The 21,652-nt window shown below is 37.5% G+C and overlaps 1 protein-coding gene across 1 annotated transcript in view; it reads left to right on the forward strand.

Annotated features, from left to right (window-relative positions):
* Nucleotides 1-21,652, forward strand: part of parm1 (prostate androgen-regulated mucin-like protein 1) — a 41,953-nt gene that overhangs the window by 13,488 nt on the left and 6,813 nt on the right. The window lies entirely within an intron of this gene.

The raw sequence follows: 21,652 nt of genomic DNA on the forward strand, positions 1-21,652 counted from the left end.
TGAAAATATCTAAATGGTGAGAGACTTAACTTTCTTTCTTCTGGATATGAAATGAATCTGATATGGTAAGTGTCCTAAATTTAACTCCATCCCAGATATTTATAGAAAAGCTGCTGTATCTTAAGAACATAAGAGCTACATGGATCAAACTAGAAACCTCTGTAGCCCCGAGTTTAATTCACACACTGACCAATTTATATATAGGACTTGAATACAACTGCATCATCCCCTTTTATTCCCCAGCAACTGAAATTAAAAACATACTGCAGCACCATATAGTCATCATGACTAGTAGCCATTTATAGCATTTTCCACCATCATTTATTCAGTCCTTTTCAAAAGTTGTTCCCAAGTTAGCAGACATCGCTATATCTAGCAAATCCCACAGTTCTATGTGCGGAAATATTTCCTTTTATCTCTCCTCTTATCAATCTTTATTTAGCTGCAGTGGGTAAGACCAGATTCTAAAATTATAAGAAAAAGTGTCTTATCTGTTTTTGCCACATCAGGCTTGATTTTGTACACATCTGGCATGTCTCCCCTCCCCTTTCCTCTCAATTTGTCATTGTTGCCTTCCAGTCATATCTGAGTTACAACAACCATCACAGAGATTTCTTAGCAAGATTTGTTCAGGTGTGGTTTGGCTTTGCCTTCCTCTGAGGTTGAGTGTGATTGGCCCTAGGCTCAAATATTGTAACCTTTCATGATAGGGAAGTTGATGTTACAGTTGCTTAAGCATTTTAGTTCCCCTTTTCTGCAGCTTTTCCAGCTCTGTACAGTAGAGTTTCACTTATCCAACATAAACGGGCTGGCAGAATGTTGGATAAGCGAATATGTTGGATAATAAGGAGGCATTAAGGAAAAGCCTATTAAACATCAAATTAGGTTATGATTTTACAAATGAAGCACCAAAACATCATGTTAGACAACAAATTTGGCAGAAAAAGTAGTTCAGTACGCAGTAATGCTATGTAGTAATTACTGTATTTATGAATTTAGCACCAAAATATCACGATATATTGAACATATTGACTACAAAAATGCGTTGGATAATCCAGAATGTTGGATAAGCGAGACTCTACTGTAATATCTTTTCTCAGGTGAAGTAACCAGAACTAATTGATATCATATCATGGATTTGTATAATGGTGATTTTATTTTCTAATTATGTCCAATGTGGAATGTACCCTCTTTTGACAGTAAGTCAACGTTTTATCACTATTTAAATATCCGCTTCCTGATCGCTCATTGCCAGATGAGATTCATACCTCATGTATCAGTGGTTATGTGGAGTTAGGGTTCTCCCCCCCCCCCCCCCACACACACACACACATATAATCACGTTGATTTTTATTGCTTTTTAATGTCCATTTCCTTCAATTTAAAGAGACACTTTGGGAACATTTCATAATCAGTTTTTTAAAACTAAATTGCATTGTAAAATGTATGAATAATAGTTTCTATATCTTTACAACCCCTTCAGCATTGTGGAGAAACCAAGCAAATCACTTTAGAGGGTTTATCAGTTGTGTATGTGTAACTACTCATAAAAAGGTTCTCTAATTATTGCTGATATAAATTTAAATGGTGGCAAATTCCACAGCCATGTCCATTGCATATTCAGTGCATTTTCTCACTAGACTTTCAACTCTGACTGCATGGCATACAACATTTCTATCCCATTGTATTGAATTCCCACCCTATAGGTTAAAAACAATCATATCATTATATTTTTCCATTCTTCCTTCAAGCCCAATAGTTATTATTTTAAAATTCCATGCAAAGGATTCTAGCAAATAAAGATTATATTATTATTATTATTATTATTATTATTATTATTATTATTATTTATACCCCGCTTTTAGAGACTCTAAGTAGCTTACAGTAAAACTAATACAATCCAGTTTAAAACCTAAAAATATAGGTAGGTTAAAGGAAAAGGTTTTCCCCTGACATTAAGTCCAGTCGTATCCAACTCTGGGGGTTGGTGCTCATCTCCATTTCTAAGCCAAAGAGCTGGCGTTGCCCATAGACACCTCCAAGGTCATGTGGCCTGCATGACTGCATAGAGTGCCATTACCTTCCCGCTGGAGCGGTACCTATTGATATACTCATATTTGCATGTTTTTGAACTGCTAGGTTGGCATAAGCTGGAGCAAACAGCGGGTGCTCACTCTGCTCCCCGGATTCGAACCTGCGACCTTTCAGTCCACAAGTTCAGCAACTCAGTGCTTTTACACCCTGCGCCATTGGGGACTCCTAAAAATAAAAATAGAAATATACAAACATTAAAATACAATTAAATATTAACAATATTGAATATAAACAGTTAAAACTCTTAAAACTGATTTAAAATCCTTTTATAACTAAAACCATGAATTATGGGGCCTTCTGTTAAAAAAAAGTCCTCCTTTCGTTCTTTTTACAAAATTTAGGAATGGTTTCGTCATGGATAAATTTTTTTAAAATCCCTTGCTTCTTTAGGCTAAATTATTTATCTAATCAGATGCATGGGACTGGGAATAAACATTATTAATTAATTTTATAAGTATCACCATTAAATGGGGGCATTCAACCATATCAGAAGCCTCTTAAAATGATGTAATTTGTTTTTGCTTGATTGCCTTTTTATGTAAAGTTCATTTTCTTTAATGAAGAGTCCCCTAATAACAGCTCTGAAATAATCCTATAGCATAGTATGTTTTATTTCTGGTGTCTTATTTTTTTGAAAAAGGTTTTTATTGTTTTATTTATGGAAATAAATAAATTATGGAATCAGTTGTACATTTATTGCTTAATAAAGCTGCGTGGAGCCTCTATTTTTTGGTTCCATTGAAAGCAGTTTGGAATCCAAAACATGGCATACTTTATAAGAAACTTGTTCTTGACTGAAAACAGGACTGATGCCTATTGAATTAATATACTGCCTGAATGAGGAGCAAGCTCAGAATCAGTCAATCAATCCGTCAATTTTATCTCAGTCCAAAGACCGAAAGGGAAAGGGAAATATAAGGAACCAAAAAATCTTTATGATCGAACAAACAATATAATTCAAAGAATAGAGTCATAACTGTGTTGTCAAAGGCTTTCATGGCCAGAATCATTAGTTTTTTCAGGCTGTATGGACACGTTCCAGAAGCATTATCTCCTGACATTTCGCCCACATCTATGTCAGACATCGTCAGAGATTGTGACAGCCTCCTGAAGACAGGCTATGTCTGCCTTAGGTCTTTCGATTATTTTATCACCTTATATGGTTTTAAAATCTTTGTTTAATCCATTTATATTACATGAAACAATCCTAAGAGAGTTCATCATTGAGTCAGGGTCCAGCATCCTTCATTATGAGACCACTACTGATGTAAAGCTGCACTGTTGTAATCTCACAGTGCAACTTGAACAAAACCCTTAATCAGAGTAAGGGAAACAACTTTCTGCACCTAATCTTAAATGACCGACATCTGAGAAAATTATAAGGAAAATTAGCAATTGAAAGGTGAAGCAACTACTGTTCACATAAGGACAAGATGGTGATTTCACCCAATCTCAAGGACATCAAGCACTTTTCTTCATGCAATAACCCAAGAAGACACTATTCACTTGAATGCTGCCATCTCCCAATTTTTCTTTTCCTTCTAACAATCAGTTGGACTTTTCTTTTAATATTACAGGGGTTTGTTCATTCAGTGAATGATACGTCCAAAGCCTCTAGCAGATGTTCTGCTTCTTGTGACATTTTAACTGCATAGGATTCGTCATGGACAGGAACCACCTACAGTTTTAAATTGGTAAATTTAGAAATTTAACAGTTATACCTCTTTCCCAGTTTCCTTTTCTTGATGATGATCTGATAGAATCCATGGATGAGCACATTGTCTGGCTCAAGCACAATCTCTGGACAGACTTCTCATAGCAATTTAGTTAGCAAGAAAAATATGTCATATTTCACTTTTGACTTCAGGACCCTTTTCAAGCATAAATTACATCGGCAGCTGTAATTTTCAAGCTCTGTGAGTTAACCTGTAAATCAACTGTCATATTTTTGGATTACTGAAATGTTTGCTTGATTGTTAGCTTTCAATGTTTTGTTGATCTGCAATGCTGTCTTATCTTAGCTGACAGGAGGATTGAGTTGTCTCTATATAGGAAGATCTCACAACTTCAAGCTTAATTTCACTTTTCGTGATCATGAGTATCTTCTGTGATTGATTGTTTGGCACTTGGTCTGGGTTTATTTTGCGCTAGAGAAGATATATATTCTTAGTTGCATTCAGTCTCTCATGATTTCCATGTGTCATCTTGTATTCACTCATCTTATCATCCTTATGGCTGCTGTTAGCCATCTCTTGGTATTTCAAAAGAAAGGATCTTGAGAGATTGATACCCTGTTAATTTGGTGTTCAGGTACTTTTGGTTAGGGACTTGGCCAAAGGAGCCCGTAAACCAGGGGTTCTAAAACTTTTTCAGCCACTGAGCCCTTTTTGAAGCAAACGTTTCTTGTGGAGCCTCAAGAAATGTTTATATATTTTATTATATCATATTATATTAAATTATTTATAATGTATATGTATCAGGAATATATTTATACATTATAACACATTGTGTTTTAACATTTGACAGATGGGCAGGATGGTGTGTGTTTGTGTGAACAAACTAAAAAAAGAACAAATTCCTATGCACACTGTACATATTTTGTTCGTAGTGCAAAAAGAAAGAAAGAACAATACAATATTTAAAATGAAAAATAATTTTAACCAACATAAACTTAACAATATTTCAGTGGAAGACCCCAGGGGCTATCCAGTCCAAACCCCTTCTGCCATGCAGGAAAAGCACAATAAAAGCTCCCTCAACAGATTGCCATCCAGCCTTTGTTGTAATAATAATAATAGCAATAGGAGCAACCCCAGGGGCCATCCAATAGAACTCCTTTCTGCCATGCAGGCAAAGCAAAATCAAAGCACTCCCCTGAGCGGTGGGAGGAAAATAGGGTTTTTGGAAGCAAGGAAAAAAGGCTTTTTGTGGTGAGGGAGTCAGGGGAGGGGGGAGCAGGCCAGAGGAAGAAAAGCTTGGAGGGGAGAGAGAGGAGGAGGGAGGGGGAAGAGAAGCACGATGCCCCTCAATATAATTTGTTGATCCCCAAGGGCTCCCCGGAGCACACTTTGAGAACCGCTGCTGTATACAGTTGTTAACTATAGCCACCTTATTGCTTGCTAGCTACCATTGTAACCTACTCTGGGCCCAGAAAATACCTTTTTATTATCTCTTGCTTAGTTATTCGTTAACTTACTTTAAAGCTTATAAATGGCAAAATTCACCAAGGGTGAAGGAGGCACCCTCCACTTTCCTTAACTAATCTAGGTAAAGGGAAGAGCTCATTGTGCATGCAGAGAATATGTGGGGAGGGCAATGAGATGATTGTATGAGTATCTCATTATATCAGTATGAATTAAAGTTCATTTAATCATGACACTGAGTTTTTTGGAATATATTTTATTTTTAATGAAGGGAAACATTTTTTCTTGTTTGGATTAGCTCAAAGATGACTTGAGTTCCTGATTTCCCTGGCATGAGAAGAGTAAGTGTACAAAATTAAGATATCTATTTTGTTTTGATTTATTCATTATACCATTTTATACTGTTCTTCAACAACAGTTTTAAGGGGACAACCTAATCATCATATAAAAATGATTAAAGCTGTATATGACCCAGTCCATTTTTTATAAATTGTAAAAATGAAAAAGGTTCTGTCTGGCACCAAACATATCTATGTGGGCATTACATTAGTCCTTCTAGGGAGAATTAATTCCAGGCACAGGGCACAATAGTGGAAACTCCCCTCTCTGCCTTCCATCTTACCTCAGACACCAGGAATCCTGAAGGAGAGCATCCATAACATGAAAGATATGTAGAATTATTCTGGCACTGTTTGTTTAACAGTATAGAAACTAGTAGAATTGCTTGTGAATAGCAGGAAATAGTCCAGTGGAGGTCACATGAGTTGTTCAAAATGAGTGTAACTGCTGATTCCTTTAAACATTTATTGTGTTGCTTTAAAAAAAGCCATTTTATAAGAGAGATGTTCAGAACTAGATAAGGGAGGCTGAATTCGTGCCAATGCCAGGGAATCCAAACAACCCTATGTACGGCAGATCTCTGCAAATTCGCAAAACGTAATGCCACACTAAGATTTCATGATATCGTATGGCATCTAAATGTATCAATAAAATACATGACCCATTCCCTTCAGAACTGGGATTGTTCAGTTGCTGTGGTAACCAAACTTCCCTGCCAAGCATGCAACCTTGACTTTCTCAAAGCCATCTTTTTTCTGGAATGGTGTAATCCCTTAGGCCATATGTCCTTGTCTACACCTGTCTGAAAAATCTGGAGTTAAGGGCTGCAATCATTTATGGAGAATCAGGCTGCTGGTGATTATGTGGTGCGATTTTGGGGGGATATTTCGCTTTTACATGTGGTTTTAAATTTATTTTAATATATTTTAAAATATTTTTACTAATAGAATGTGGAGAGTAGGGAAGGATGAAAAAGTGCATATAAAATAGGGATATTTTAACTTCCTATTTGGTTGCTTTTTATCTAATATAAAAAAAGGATTCTATGATGTTCAAGAAGTTTTTCCCCTTATTGAAACTAAAATATAAAAATTGAAAAGTGGTGTAGATTGAAGCAAAGCAAAGAGGATAGAAAAGTCAAGAAAAGAAACACTTCCCACCCACTCACTATTGTCTACTTCATGATAAAAAAAATCAATCATTCTTATCTTTTTATTTAAAGTAAATAAAATTTTCAGGCTCCTTTGAATATTACTGGAGATCCCATTATTCATGTTCCTACATCTCTGTAGTGTTGACTCAGGCTGGATCAACACTTTCATACAATCCAGATTATCAAAACAGATAATTCACATTATCTGCTTTGAACTGGATTATATGAGCCTATTCTGCCATATAAACCAGTTCAAAGCAGATAATCTGGATTTTATATGGCAGTGTAGATGGGGTCTTATTCTTAGTAATATAAAAAAACCTAATGATTTTCTTAGTTTTAATATTTTTCTTTCATTACACAAACAGTGTAATTAATTTTTAATTTTTATATTCATATGTTAATTCACTTGCTTGTTTTAATTGCATTGTGTCTTGTTGTCATTAGCCGGCTTCAGTCCCTATACTGGGAGAAAAGTAGAATTAAAATTAATCAGATAAATAACAGTTCTCAAGTAAGATTGCCATTTTGCCAGTCAAATGAATAGTTGACTGGCTAGCTGTTTTGAAGTTCTTATTAAAGTAGTCATGAAAAGGATATCATTATATCAATTAAATTGAATGGACTAACCCATTTGTAAAACATCAGACCATCATTTGAGAATGAGAGTCCTCTTATTTGATAGCAGTTGCAATTGACTCAGTCTAGATCCTGTGCATTTTGACCAGTTGTCTTGCTGCTTTGTTTTCTTCAGGAACTTTGTATTTATGACTACATATCTCTGAGCTTGTGCCAAAAAAATGTCTAAAGGTCAGAGTCTTCTGAACAAAGGGTGCCTTTCCTTTGTCATGTGTAGTGGAATTATTTTTTAAATTGCTGCTTGTTTCTGTCACCATTTTGCTGCTTCTGTGTGGTTATCTGTTGATTTTACTGTTGTTTTAGGCATGAAGTGTATGAACAATGCTGAAGGAAGGAGAATGAGTTAAATTGACTCTAGGAGATCAAAGCAAAGTGTGTCATTAGTAAAAGTGAAAGGAAAAAAACTGCCTTCTACCCCTAACAACAAGCAGTCCAGGTATTATTGTAGATGAGATAGGGACTCACTGAATCATTCCTGCAGTCCATACTGTATATCATTCATTATACACCAAGCCATCACAATGGCTGGAATTTTCTTAACTTTATAGCAGAACTATTGTTGCTTTCATGAACTAAACATATCCATACCTCTTGCATATTATTAAGATAACAGTACTTGATATGTTATAAATAAACATGCACCACCAAGCAACATTTATTCTCAACCAACCTGTGTAGGAAAACATTATTTTTAAAGCTTGTTAAAATAAAGTGTGGGGTTTAAAAAATATTGTATTTTGGAGGAGGGGCAGCATTTTAAAAGGGCTTGATGCTGTAAACAACCGTCCTAATGAGATCAGAGTTCATACTGAAATAAAAAGCTACAAAACAAGCCAGCACTCTTATTATACGTTTAAAATCCTAACTAGGGTCCTGTTGTTGCTTTAATGTAGAGACATGTGATGGTAAGCTTGGAAATTGCAGGAATCAGAAGCCTGATGGCTGGGAACTAAGCACATTGTTGTTCTGTTTAATAACAACAATTGAATAAGATGTTCCACATTTAATGGGTTGCTTTTAAACTCATTTGTTGAAAATAAATTCAAGAAGTGAAGGAAGCAGTCCTGCACTCAGCCAGTATTTACATTTTTGACTTCTTTCGGCTTTTCTATTATTCTTGAATTATTGTTTAGATAAGTAAATACACAATACTAACCTGTCTTCTTTGTTTAGAATTTGGTTGCAATGTTCTTGAAAAGAATGGGAGCAGCAGAAGAGCAACACTACCTTTTTGGCTGATGCTACTCTTAGATCATTTGTGGACAGACTTTGGGCTATGTCTTTCTTTTGCACAATGGAAGTTCAGAGTCAGCCGCAAAGTGGTGTCATGGGGCAGAACCAGTTTGCAATTATGTTCTGCATCTCATGATGGGCCATACAGTTTGGTGATCTGCTTGGGTTGCTGCATAATTTATAGCTGGGTTACTACAGATCAGAGATTCTAATACCATCACTGCTACAAAATTTCTGGACATATGTGTGAGTATATATAATAATCATTATTTGGAGCATAAAGAAAATTAGTCTTGAAGACATGGTAATTGTATCCTTGATGTAATGCTAAGTAACTGGTTCACTCTGAAGCGTCACATTATGTTAATGAGAAGATAATCATTGGAACCTTCCTCCTTATTCTCTCTCCTTTCTCTTTTCCCTCTTTCATCCCATTGACTGATAAGTGAACACTTAAATAAGAATAACCCCCTATGAAAAAGTAGATGTGCTTCTGAGTAAAACTCAATTCATTCTCATAGAATTGTAAAGTGAGTGATTTAGTCCATGGAAAGGGAAGAAGGTTTGGAGGAGATGGATCAAAGAAGTACTTTTAGGATTCCCCACAAGTGAACAAGTGATCTACTGGTTGACATTATGCCTACCTTTGCCTTAGATTAAAAACCAGTCAAAATCTATCTGGTTAAGATCAAAGGGCCATCAAAATATTTAGTATACCAATAGTGAGAATTTGGTTGCATTCAGACATTCATGTATGGATTTATTAAGCTAAAATATGGATTATTCATTTAGTCATGCACACAGTTACTGTGTCTTTTCTAGTGGGTGAATAAATGAGGAAGTATTCATTTGAAACCATGACTAATCCTGTAGTTTCAGAATGAGCCAAAGTATAAAGCTATGGTTTCAAAGTGTCTTATTATTGTGACTTAATTGGAACATAATTGGAAACTATAAATGATGGAAGACTCCCTGATTTGTTTGTCACTGTGGAAGGAGGAGGAAAGGGCGTTCCCCACGACTTATTCATATCTAAGCTTATAAAGCCAAGATACTGCCATGTGAATCAGCCCATTATATAGTGGAGCATTCTCCCATATCCATTGCAATTCACTGGGAGCCACAGCCACTTCTAGATCTCAGCTGAGTGTATCTTTGTGCTACATGTTACCAAAATCAGTGTATCTGATTTGTAAGTTGGATTTTTCATGATACAGTGTTCCCTCACTACTTCACGGTTCGCTTTTTGTGCCCTCGCTGTTTCACTGTTTTTAAATAAACACTAAAATAATATTATAAATCATAAAAAATATGATTTACAGTGCCGGTGATCTCAGTCGAGTGCGGGCGGCGGAGCAGAGAAGGAGCCCAAACGGCAGCAGGAGGAGAAGGGGCAGTGCCATGTTCCCCTACCTCTTTCTTCCCTTATTCCATCCCTCCCTTCCTCTTTCTACTTCCTTCCTAAGGAGAAGCCTAGTGTCCCTATTTAGCGGATTTTCACTTATCCTGGAATGTCCTGGAACGTAACCCCCGTGATAAGTGAGGGAACACTGTACACCTGAAATATATGAACCAACTTCTGTTGCTATACCAATGAGTTGCAGTGACTGCATGGTCTTAGAAAATAAAATATGTTTTCGAAATAAGAAAAAAATATGTTTGAATACTGGGAAATGTTTACTATGCCACAAGAGAACCAATGCCTTAAAGTAAATCTCTGAATACCATGCAACAAATAAGGAATCATAACATAACGAAAAAGCAAAACAAAAAGGTGGCATGGAAATGTCCATAGCCATAGAACTGACAAAGATTTTTGTTTGTGTGATCACTATATGACTAGGAATTGTGTATAAACAGCATTACTATGATGCACAAGAAAGACCACCATGCCCCTGGTTCTTTTCATTCCCTTGTTTTGGTTTCAGCTCCTCAAACTTGTTTCCCATAGCTTTTGATTTTGATCTGGGTTCACTACTGAAATCCTCTCACACAGTCAAAAGTCTTAATTGCTGAAGAGAGATTTGTGATCTGGCCTCATCAGTTCTGCAGTGTTCATGAGGAAGGACTAAACAAACTGAAGCCACACATATCTGGATGTAGTTATAGTCTCTTTGTGATCAGGGCTCTGAACAGTCATTTGCATGGAGGGCTATAATCACATTCATTTCCCCATCATCCTTTTCCCCATCAACATGAGAAAATTGGACCATACATGGGGAAAATTATGTCATGTGTTTCCATCTCTTCTTTGCAACTAGATGTGTTGAATATCTGAGGAAAGATTGACTCTTTCTTTGTTCTGAGGGATTCTATAATTTGTAATCCAAGAAAATAACATTTCTGAGCTCTGCTGCCATTATTAAGTTCCTGGCTGAAGCCTTACCACAACATAGACAAGCATTTCTCAAAATTTCAGCTAATAGTCATATATTTTTAAAGCTATGCTAATTTGTAGTCAGGATATCTAACTGATGTATTTTCAAAATATGAACTAATGTTTCCACAGTGGGAAACTAAGGCTGGATCTACACTTCCATATAATCCAGTATCTGATCCAAGATTATCTACTTTGAACTGGATTATATGAGTTTATCCTGCCATATAATCCAGTTCAAAGCAGATAATCTGGGATCAGAAACTCGATGATATAGAGGTGTAGATGAGGCCTAAGACCAGTTTAATTTTTCATAAAGTAGCAAGGTGAGAAGCCCTGAGTTAACTGTACTTTTTAAAATGCTAAATGTAAGTGTTGGCTTCCTCAATTAATTCCAAATCTGCATAATAAAGGCAGAGCACATCTGCATGGTTTCTCTTTCTTTTCATAATTCATTCTGCATGAATTGTTTTGGGGTTTTATTAGAACTTGTACTGCTTCTCCTACATAGTAAAGACCAAGGTACCAAAGGCCCAGTTTTTTGTCTGGTGAAGGTTCTGTTCAGCTATTATTTCAGTTTCTAAGATGGTTTAAATGTCAGGAAGCTGATCCCTTTTCCCAGCCCCCTTTATACAGTGCAAATATAACCCCAGTTGTTGTTAACTTGGCTGATTGGTTCTGGAAGAATTAAATGTTAAAAGCACAGATAGACCTGGTTTTGCTGCAGTCTGCTTGTTAAATGCCTATTCATAGTGGAAGCACAGTACAAAAACAGGTCATATCCTGTCACAAAGAAGGCCTGCATGTAGAGTTATCAGCTGACTTGTCACAGTGATTTGGTGATAGAAAACAGAGACCGTTAAACTCAATAGAAAGGGTCTGGCAGTGAAACGTATTAACATGGTGATGGGACACAATCTTTCAAGCAGCAGCTGCCCAGAAATGTGGAATTGAAGATGGTGATGTATATAAGACTGACAGACATGCGTGACTCCGAGGACATGAAATTCAATTACTTTAGGAGAATACAAGCTCTTCTAAGTCATAAACAGATGCGTCTTTTATGCTGAGTTTAGAATCCTTCCCTTATTTTCTTCTGCACCTCCTCCAGTATATATGAACTTAGGTTTTTACACGCTGTATGAGCAAATCCTTCAGCCACATACTAAATATTTCAGAAGCCTGATGAATAAGCCACAAACAGAAATAATGTTAAAAACGAACTACTTAACCAGTGATTCCCAAAATCTAGTCCTCCAGGTGTTTTGGACATCAATTCCCAGAAGCCTCAGCTAGCTTGGCCAATGATCAGAAATTCTGGGAGTTGAAGTCCAAAACATTTGGAAGACCAGAGTTTGGGAAGCACTGTGATTAATCCATATTATTTAAAGAGTAAGGACAGAAAATAAATATCTAAATAAATTACAGTTTTAACCAGTTAGTGAACTCAAAATGCAAATGCCATCAAAGCAGTTTGTGTCGCTCCTTTCTTTTGCTGTTTCTCTGATAAATATCAGACACAATCGCCCCTGAAACTGATTAATTCTCGTGATGGAAACTGACAAGTAAAAAGCACCTGAACCTGTCCCTCTCCTTTCTGAGTAGTTTTGGGAAAGTGACTTTAGACCAGGGAAACTGTGCCGGAGGAAAGAGTTAAGCTATTTCTTCCTTCAGTGCCAAGTCCCTGATCAAATTAAGCCAGCCCTACTTTGGCTCTGCCTTCAGTAAACACTTTTCTGTGTATTGTTACCTTAAGTTTTGTTTCCTAGAAAAGACCTTGAGAAATACGTAAATGATAGATACACAGTCAGGAGGGGTTAGGCTCTTTTGTGATGGCCTGTGTTTTTGTTATGGGGCAAGAGGAAAGGCATGTATTCTTCAAAGTTTACTGTACAAACCAAAAATGTGAAATTTGCTATTATTATCAGCTGCATCAGCACCAAGTTATACGACACAGTAGTAATTTATTCTTGCAATGGCTACTTTATGACAGCTTATTCGGGTTTTCTCCCTTTTTAAAATTGACAGATCAACTACTCAATTTTCTTTTGAAGTTTTGTCCCCTTTTGCACGTGTTCTTAAATACTGAACGCTACAACCATGGTGGCAAGCAAAGCTTGGTTACTGAGTTCCTTCCAGTTTCCTGGGCTGCCTGCCTCTTTTGGATTTAGAGAACTCCAAAGGGGACCTATGTTCTTTTAACAACTGTACAAATATCCTATAAAGGCTGTTCTGTAATGAGCAGCCCCTACTCTGTTTCCTATCATCATACAGCTATTAAAAATACAGGAGCTGAAAAAACCAACACCCCTGACTTCTGACCAACAGCAGCATCTGCCTTACTGCCTAATCTAGTAAATCCATGCACATTTATTTCTTGACCTGAGGGATAGGCAGAAATTATATGACAGACTGAAATGAATACAGAAAATTATTCAAAATGTTATGTTTCCACCAGATCTTGGTTCTGGCATTCAATTTCCATACTAGCAAAAAGCCAAGATGCATCAGAGCCTTGATTAGCATCTCTAGAAATTTTATTTTGCAACTCAACACTTTCCAAATCAGATGCCTTGGTCCGGGAGGGGTTTTTAACCATCTCTTTACCCGGCAGTATTAGCCCAGTCAGTATCTGAAACCGTTATTAAGGGCAAAAAGGCAAGAACGTTAGCCAAACTAATAATGTTTGAGGGAGGATTTGCACTGCATCAAAAACCTCTGCCACAAACATCTAGCTGGCAGGTATAAATGAAGCATATTCCCTCACAGATGGAGCTGCTTCAAATTAAATGAGAAATAGAACCTTAGTATAATCAACAAAGTAAGCTTTTGCTATATGAATAAACAGCTGGAATTCTTGTGGCTTTTTGTGTGTTTTTGAGAAATGGAGCTGATAAGCAAAAGCTTGGGTGGAGTAGGCTTTAACTGCCTTTTATCTGCACATTTTCACAGTTTGCTTCAGAGGGTCTTCTTCTAAGGCGCAACATCAACTCTTATCAAATGCCAGCCAACCGAAGCAGTCTCATCTTAGAAAATGGCTCCCACTTTGAGCGAGAAACAAAACCAAAAAGACCTTTCCAAGAAATTTTCATTTGGAAAGTCAAGAAAAGAAATTATTTGAGAGCAGTCTGTTTTTCTTCATTCTTCAGGAATTACCTTTTTAAGGTTCAAGGCTTACAGTGGTCCATTTTATAAGCAACTATCAAACCCTCTTGTGACAATGATACAAAAGGAATGGTGGATGTGTGCAACAGATTTCTTGCTGCCAACATTTGTAGCAGGATAGAGCCCATCTACTTCATCACCCAAATGTATTTTTAGCAATTCCACCCCTAAAGGCAGACTTACAATAAGTAATAGGTACACAAAGAAGTACACAACTAGTTAATTACTCTGGGCTTTGTCAGGAGCTAGTTCATGTGATGTTGTTGGAAAATAATAAATATAAAGTGCAATCTAAATTAAAGATCTGTTTAACATTCTGGTATGATAGGGTTGCCGTAAGTTAGAAATCACTGGAAGGCACACAACAACAAATATCTTCCTGGCTAGTTCAGAAATAATGCTGTCTAGCACAGTAATCTCATATAAAGGTTCTTATTCTCAGTCACACACTGTGACAAGAATATAATAAATTACCTCAGAAAAGTCTTGACATTTTAATTAGCTTTGCCACTCACGCTGATTATAGAGCACCCATTTCCCTAAAACTCAGAAATATGTCCTGTTTCAGTACTCAGATCTTATCATTTCTCCATCTCATAGCAATATGAACAAATCTTTCTGCAAGTTCAACAACTGACTGGTTACAGATAGAGCATATTTCCATAGACATTACATTAATGGAATTGATCAGATACCTCCTTACAAAGCACACACTTTTAGGAAGTGGTCCTATATATCTAATTAGAACTCAGGGTGCATGTGCACTGTAGAATCAATGCGGTTTGAGATCACTTTAACTTTTGTTGCTCAGTGTTATGGGATTGTATGAGTTTTATATGGTCTTTTATCTTCTCTTCCAAGTAGCACAGGTGCCTTGACAAATTACAGCTCCCATGATTCCATGTCATTGAACCATGACAGTTAAAGTGGTCTCAAACTGCATCAATTCTACAGTGTAAATGCACCTCAGTGAGATTTAATTGCAAGTAGACTTATAGATTGCACTCTAAATAGTCAGCAGTAAACATACCCCCAAGATAACTCATATCCAATTATTAATCAGTTAGATGATTTCTTCAGCGCCACTCTTGAACGTTTAAAAACAGAATGAGGAGCTGATGTAGTAGGAGTAGAAGAATTGGCAGACGTAGCATAAGGGAGAAGTAGCATTTCATAGAATCATAAAATAATAAGTTGGAAGAGACCACAAGGGCCATCTAGTCCAGCCCCCTGCCATGAAGAAAAAGGACAAAGTACTCCTGTCCTCTCAAGTATTAGCTATCCCTCTCAATTGGTGACATCTGCAAGCTTTATAAGCATGCCTTCTAAACCTTAATCCAAGTCATTAATAAAGATGTTGAACAGTACTGGGCCCAGGACCTAACCCTGCGGCACTCCACTAGTCACTTCTTTTCGGAATGATGTGGAACCATTGGGGAGGAGCACCCTTTGGGTTCGGTCGTTTAGCCAATTACAATGGCTGAAAGTGAGGAGGAGCTGAGGGACCATATCACCAATGTGAAAGAAGAAAGTGCAAAAGCTGGGCTGCAGTTAAACATCAAGAAAACGAAGATTATCGCAGCCAGACTGATTGATAACTGGCAAATAGAGGGAGAAAACGTGGAGGCAGTGACAGACTATATTTCTAGGCGTGAAGATCACTGCAGACACAGACTGCAGCCAGGAAATGAGAAGACGTCTACTTCTTGTGAGGAGAGCAATGGCCAACCTCGATAAAATAGTGAAAAGCAGAGACATCACACTGGCAACAAAGGTCCGCATAGTTAAAGCAATGGTATTCCCCATAGTAACCTATGGATGCGAGAGCTGGACAATAAGGAAGGCTGAGCGAAGGAAGATAGATGCTTTTGAACTTTGGTGCTGGAGGAAAATCCTGAGAGTGCCTTGGACCGCAAGAAGATCCAACCAGTTCATACTCCACAAAATAATGCCCAACTGCTCACTTGAAGGAAGGATATTAGAGGCAAAGATGAAGTATTTTGGCCACATCATGAGAAGACAGGAAAGTTTGGAAAACATTATGATGCTGGGGAAAATGGAAGGAAAAAGGAAGAGAGGCCAACCAAGGGTAAGGTGGATGGATGGTATCCTTGAAGTGACTGACTTGACCTTGAAGGAACTGGGGGCAGTGACGGCCGACAGGGAGCTCTGGCGTAGACTCGTCCATGAGTTCACAAAGAGTCGGGAACGACTGAGTGATTGAAGAAGAAGAAGTATCTAACCCACATTTTACATGTTAGTTTGCAAGGTCATGGGACTTTGTCAAAGGCCTTACAGAAATCAGGATATGCTACATCCACAAAATTCCCTGCATCGACCAAGCTTGTAGCCCTATCAAAAAAAGAAAGAAGATTAGTCTGGCATGACTTGTTTTTGAGAAATCATTGTTGACTTTTAGTAAGTACTAGCTGTGCCCGGCCACGCGTTGCTGTGGCTTTTTTTTAGTGATGTTGGTCAATCTACATTGGGTTTTATTTTTGTTGTGACCGTCAACAAAAATTATACAGTATTATTTATTCATTTATTACATTAAAGACATATGATAGGATATTACGCTATAACATATACGACTATTTCACAATATTAGTAGTTGTTTGTTGTTTGTTGTTTTGTTATTAGTATTATATTGTAGTGTATTATAATATTATTAGTAGTATTATATGTATATACAATGTATTGTATTATATATGTATTGTATTATTATATATATTAATATATTGCAAATTGGCCCCAGAGTACGGAATGGCCTTGTAGTTTCAAAGCTTGGGTGGTTCCGTGTGTTAGAGGGGGGGAATGCTTTGTTGGGAGGTGCTAGGTGGTCCTGATTGTTTCCTGGATGGAATTTGTGTGTTTTCAGACTGTTGTTGTTTATTTACTGTGCTGAGATGAGAGAGTGATGAGTACGGAATGGCCTTGTAGGTTCAAAGTGTGGGTGGTTTCCTGTGTGAAGGGGGGAATCCTTTGGTGGGAGGTGTTAGATGGCCCTGATTGTTTCCTGGATGGAATAGCTGTGTTTTTAGAGTGTTGATCTTTATTTACTGTCCTGAGATGATATTGTTGTGTATTATTGTACCACAGTAATTATTTCATATTACAGTAGAATCTCACCCAACATTCGTTTATGCAATGTTCTGGATTATGCAATGGAGTCTGCCTTTTAATAGTCAATGTTTTTGGAGTGAGTGTTTTTAATGTATTGTGATATTTTGGTGGTAAATTTGCAAATACAGTAATTACTACATAGCATTACTGCGCATGGAACTACTTTTTGTGTCAAATATGTTGTATAACATGATGTTTTGGTGTTTAATTTGTATAATGATGACCTAATTCGATGTGTAATTGGTTTTCCTGAATCCCTTCTTATTATCCAACATATTTATTTATGCAACGTTCTGCCGGCTTGTTTATGTTGGATAAGTGAGATTCTAGTGTATATTTATAATGTGATATTATTTGTTTAGAAGTGGATTATATGAGGCGCCTTCTGTTATAACAATAATAATTATTATAGTCTTGAATGATTATCATTGTGATAAAAATAATAACTACTTATTATTAGTTGTTATTATATTGTTGAATGATTATCAATGTTATAATAATAATTATTAATTTGTGAATGATTATTACTATAATAATAATAATAATTTTCTATTATTACGATTTGTTAATACATTGTTGAATGATTGTCAGTGTTATAATAATAAGAACTGACTATTATTATGAATTATTATGTTCTCGAATGATTATCAGTATTATACTAATAATAAATTAGTATTATTATTGGTGATTATTACATTCTTAACTGATGATCAGTTATTATATTAATAATTATTACAGGGAAGGGAAAGGTGAGGGCGATAGGGTTTGAGAGGGGAAAAAGGGGGGCTTCTGAGGCATTGGAGGGGTTGTCATTTGTGGGTGAGAACAACAACAACAATAACAACAACAGAAAAGGGGGAAGCTCAGCCTGGGCCAACTGGGGCCTTCCCTTGACTTGTTTTGGACGCCAACTTCCACCCTTCCTGGCCTGAGGCTCTTTCCTTTTCCCCATCAGCCGTTTAACCGGGTGAGGGGGAAAAGGAAGGGCCCTGAGGCCGGGAAGGGCGGGGGTTGGCGCCCCAAACCACTCGAGGGGAGGTCCAGGCCTGCTCGAGGGCCGTGCCCTCCTCTTCCCCCCTCACCTTGAAGAGCTTGAAGACCTCCGAGAAGAACCGAGAAGGGAGGAGGAGGAGAGAGGGTGAGGCGGGGGGGGCTCCGCGGGGCCTTCCTCGCATTGGGGGGAGGGGAGAGGGGCGGGAGGAGGGGGCCTGAACGGCAACCGGGGCCCTCCATGGGCCCTGAGGGGGGGGGAGATTGAGGGGGAGAGGGCAGAGAGCGACGTGAGGCCCGCACGCCTCCCAGCGCGGCCTCCTCCATCCCGCGCCCACCAAGGAATCGGCCTTCCTGCCTTCCTTCCTTCAGCTCTGAGGCGAGGTGTGTGTGTGCGCGCGCGGGAAGGGATGGGGGGGTGCGCGCAGGCGCATATCGCCTGTTGCAGTTTTTGGCCGTTTGTGGCCCTGTGATTGTGTTTGGCATATAAATCTTACTGGAGCCGCGCGAGCGCCATAAAGGTTTGAAGCATGGTGTTTTTGCGCATGCGTACCTAGTTTTGGCATTTTTTGGTGTTGTGATAGTGTTTTATGTGTAAATTTGTTGTATCTTACTGGAGGCGGGGATGATGGATTGCGTTGCCAATTTTCGAGTTTGGGGGGGCTGTAGATTTGTTGTTTTGTCCATCGCCGTGATGCCATCACTCTTTTATATATATAGATAGCATTCCTTACTAAATGATTGCAGACTGCCTCCTTAATGATCTGCTCCAGAATCTTTTCTGGTATTGATGTCAGGCTGACTGGACAGTAATTGTTGGGACCTCTTTTTTCCCTTTTTGAAGACAGGGACTACATTTGCCTTCCTCCAATCTACTGGGACTTCTCCTGTTCTGCAAGAATTCTCTAAGATTATTGCCAGTGGTTCTTAAATGACTTTTGTTAGTTCCTCTGATACTCTTGGGTGTAGTTCATCTGGTCCTGGTTAATTGGATTCATTTAGACAGGTATTTCTGGGCTGCTTCTTTACCTATTTTGGTTGCATATCTCCTATTACTGCATTTGCTCCATATTGCTCAGGTTGAACAATCACCTTTTGGGAAAAGATTGTGGCGAAGAATGTATTGAACAGCTCTGCCTTTTCCCCATTCCCTGTCAAAAGGAATTTCTACTCCTTTGGATACCTTTGGAGCTGTATTGTTTGCTTAATTTAATTTAGCAACAGTAATGTATTTATGTAGCTTTTTCCATTACAACGGAAATTCTTTTGGAAACATCTGGCCCTTGCATAATGTTTCTGTACTACATGCCTTACCCTGAACTACCTTGCTGAATTCAACTCTACTTTTTTCAGTCTTCTCTTGTTAGTATTAAGAGTTTTCCGATTTGCATTGGCCTGCATCGGAATGTTTTAAACGACAGTGTACTAAATCAAATAAAATTTACAAACGATAAATACTGTAAATCACAAGAGGGCTGCTGAAAGTTAGATGGAATCCACAGATCCTTAGGCAACCAATGATACCTGAATTCTCGTTCTTAATCAAATGTAAATGCTTTAAGAAAAGAGCATAAGTCAAAGTTTAAATGACTAGTCTGCCTCCTTGGGGTGAAATGAAAAACCATACAGCTTATTTTAGACTGAGAAACAGCTATAATGTTTTTGAAGCTAGTTTTCTAATCCTGCATGCCATATTGACATAGAAATTGATATAGAGGTTAGTGTAAATGCTAAAACTTCCTGGTCCTGAAAGTATAGATATGTTTTTGTAAAATTTTAAGTTAAGCTGTTCATTTGCTAGAGGCTATCTGGAAAGAATGTTAGAAATGTGTTGTCTGTGTTTATTAACCACACTACATGTGTTTAAAATATACAGTGTTTGAAAAGAACTCCCTAGTTTTAAATTAAAACACATTAAAACTAGGGAGTTCTTTTTCAAACACCCTGTATGTATGCGTGTGTGTGTGTGTGTGTGTGTGTGTGTATATATATATCTCCTGTTATACATCCTTTTTAAAAAATACCCGTATGTCAGACTGGGTTATTTTTCAGTTCCTCCTTGATTTTATTTTATTTTTTATTGCATTTCCGTATTGCAATTTTCGTAGTGCTACTCCCATTTCAAACAAATGCTGTTCTGATCACATGATAATCTATCTCCCCAGTCAAGTTCCTAACATCCTAATGTCAATCTCATGAGAGCATTGATTTGTTATTAAAACTCCATTCCAGTTTCCTGAAGCAAAACAGACAGACACCATGAATGCTATTAAGATGGCATACAAACATCCATTCATTGGTGTTATCAGTATGACTGAGGTGATCTAAACATGACCACAGTGTTGTGTTTCTCATACTGAAAATATTCAGTTAAAGGACAAAGATTACATTTTATTACCTTTGTTATATATCAGAAAGAATTGTGATTGCATCTAATGCATGATCAATCTTGTTCTTGAGGAGTAGTTTGAAAAATGGCTCCGATATGTTTCTATATGGTTCCACTGAAATCAGTTGGATAACATCTTTAACATCCCGGCTTGTCCCTTCCCTCACTTCTCCAACATGATCTTCCAACTGTGTCTGTGTTTTTCCACAGAAGAAGTTAACGTATAAATGAATCTCTGCATAGTAAATTTTAAAGGAAAACGGTCCACCTGAAACACTGGAATAAGGAAAGTGGAAGCAGTATTTGACTTAGGTGGTGTGTTCCAGGCATTTGCAAATCCAGAATGATACCATGACTGATTAACCTTTCGTAATAAACCACTGTTAAATTTCTACATCTGTTTCTATCCATTCTTAAATGGAAACTTCCACCTGTTACCAGTTCATTGATCATTTAGCCAATGCAAATTTTAGAAAAACATGAGTTCCCAGATCAGTTCTCTGTGAAGCCAAATTGGTTGTGTTAAATGTGATGCTATCTACCTGTTTCCAAGCCTTGCTATTGTGAAGCATTTACCATTATTATTGAGGAGAACAGCAAAAGGCCAGAACTTGATGAACCCTGCACGAACATGTGCTCTTTACACAAAAACAACAATGGCCTTTAAGGGAGATTTTGAGGACAAAAGAAGCTGTTCTTAAGTGTGTGTATTATTAACCCCATTAGCCTGCATAGGATATGTTCGCTAAAGTTCATGGTGGTTTAAGTAAAACTCTTATCAAGAAGTTGCTTAATGTCTAGCTCAAAATGCAGGTTTAGTACTACCCCAAAGGAATAATACAGATTTATTTATTTATTGTACTTGAATGGGTACTTCTAAAAGTAATATATTAGTAACCCATTGCAAAAAAACAAAAAAAGTTTAATTTTATCATTAACTTTGGAAAAGATGGGCATTATTTTCTTTCTATTTATAATTGCTTTTTTATTCTGGGGATGGGGCGATC

The sequence above is a fragment of the Anolis carolinensis genome, chromosome 6, assembly GCF_035594765.1.
Source record: "Anolis carolinensis isolate JA03-04 chromosome 6, rAnoCar3.1.pri, whole genome shotgun sequence".
In the NCBI taxonomy this organism is placed as follows: domain Eukaryota; kingdom Metazoa; phylum Chordata; class Lepidosauria; order Squamata; family Dactyloidae; genus Anolis; species Anolis carolinensis.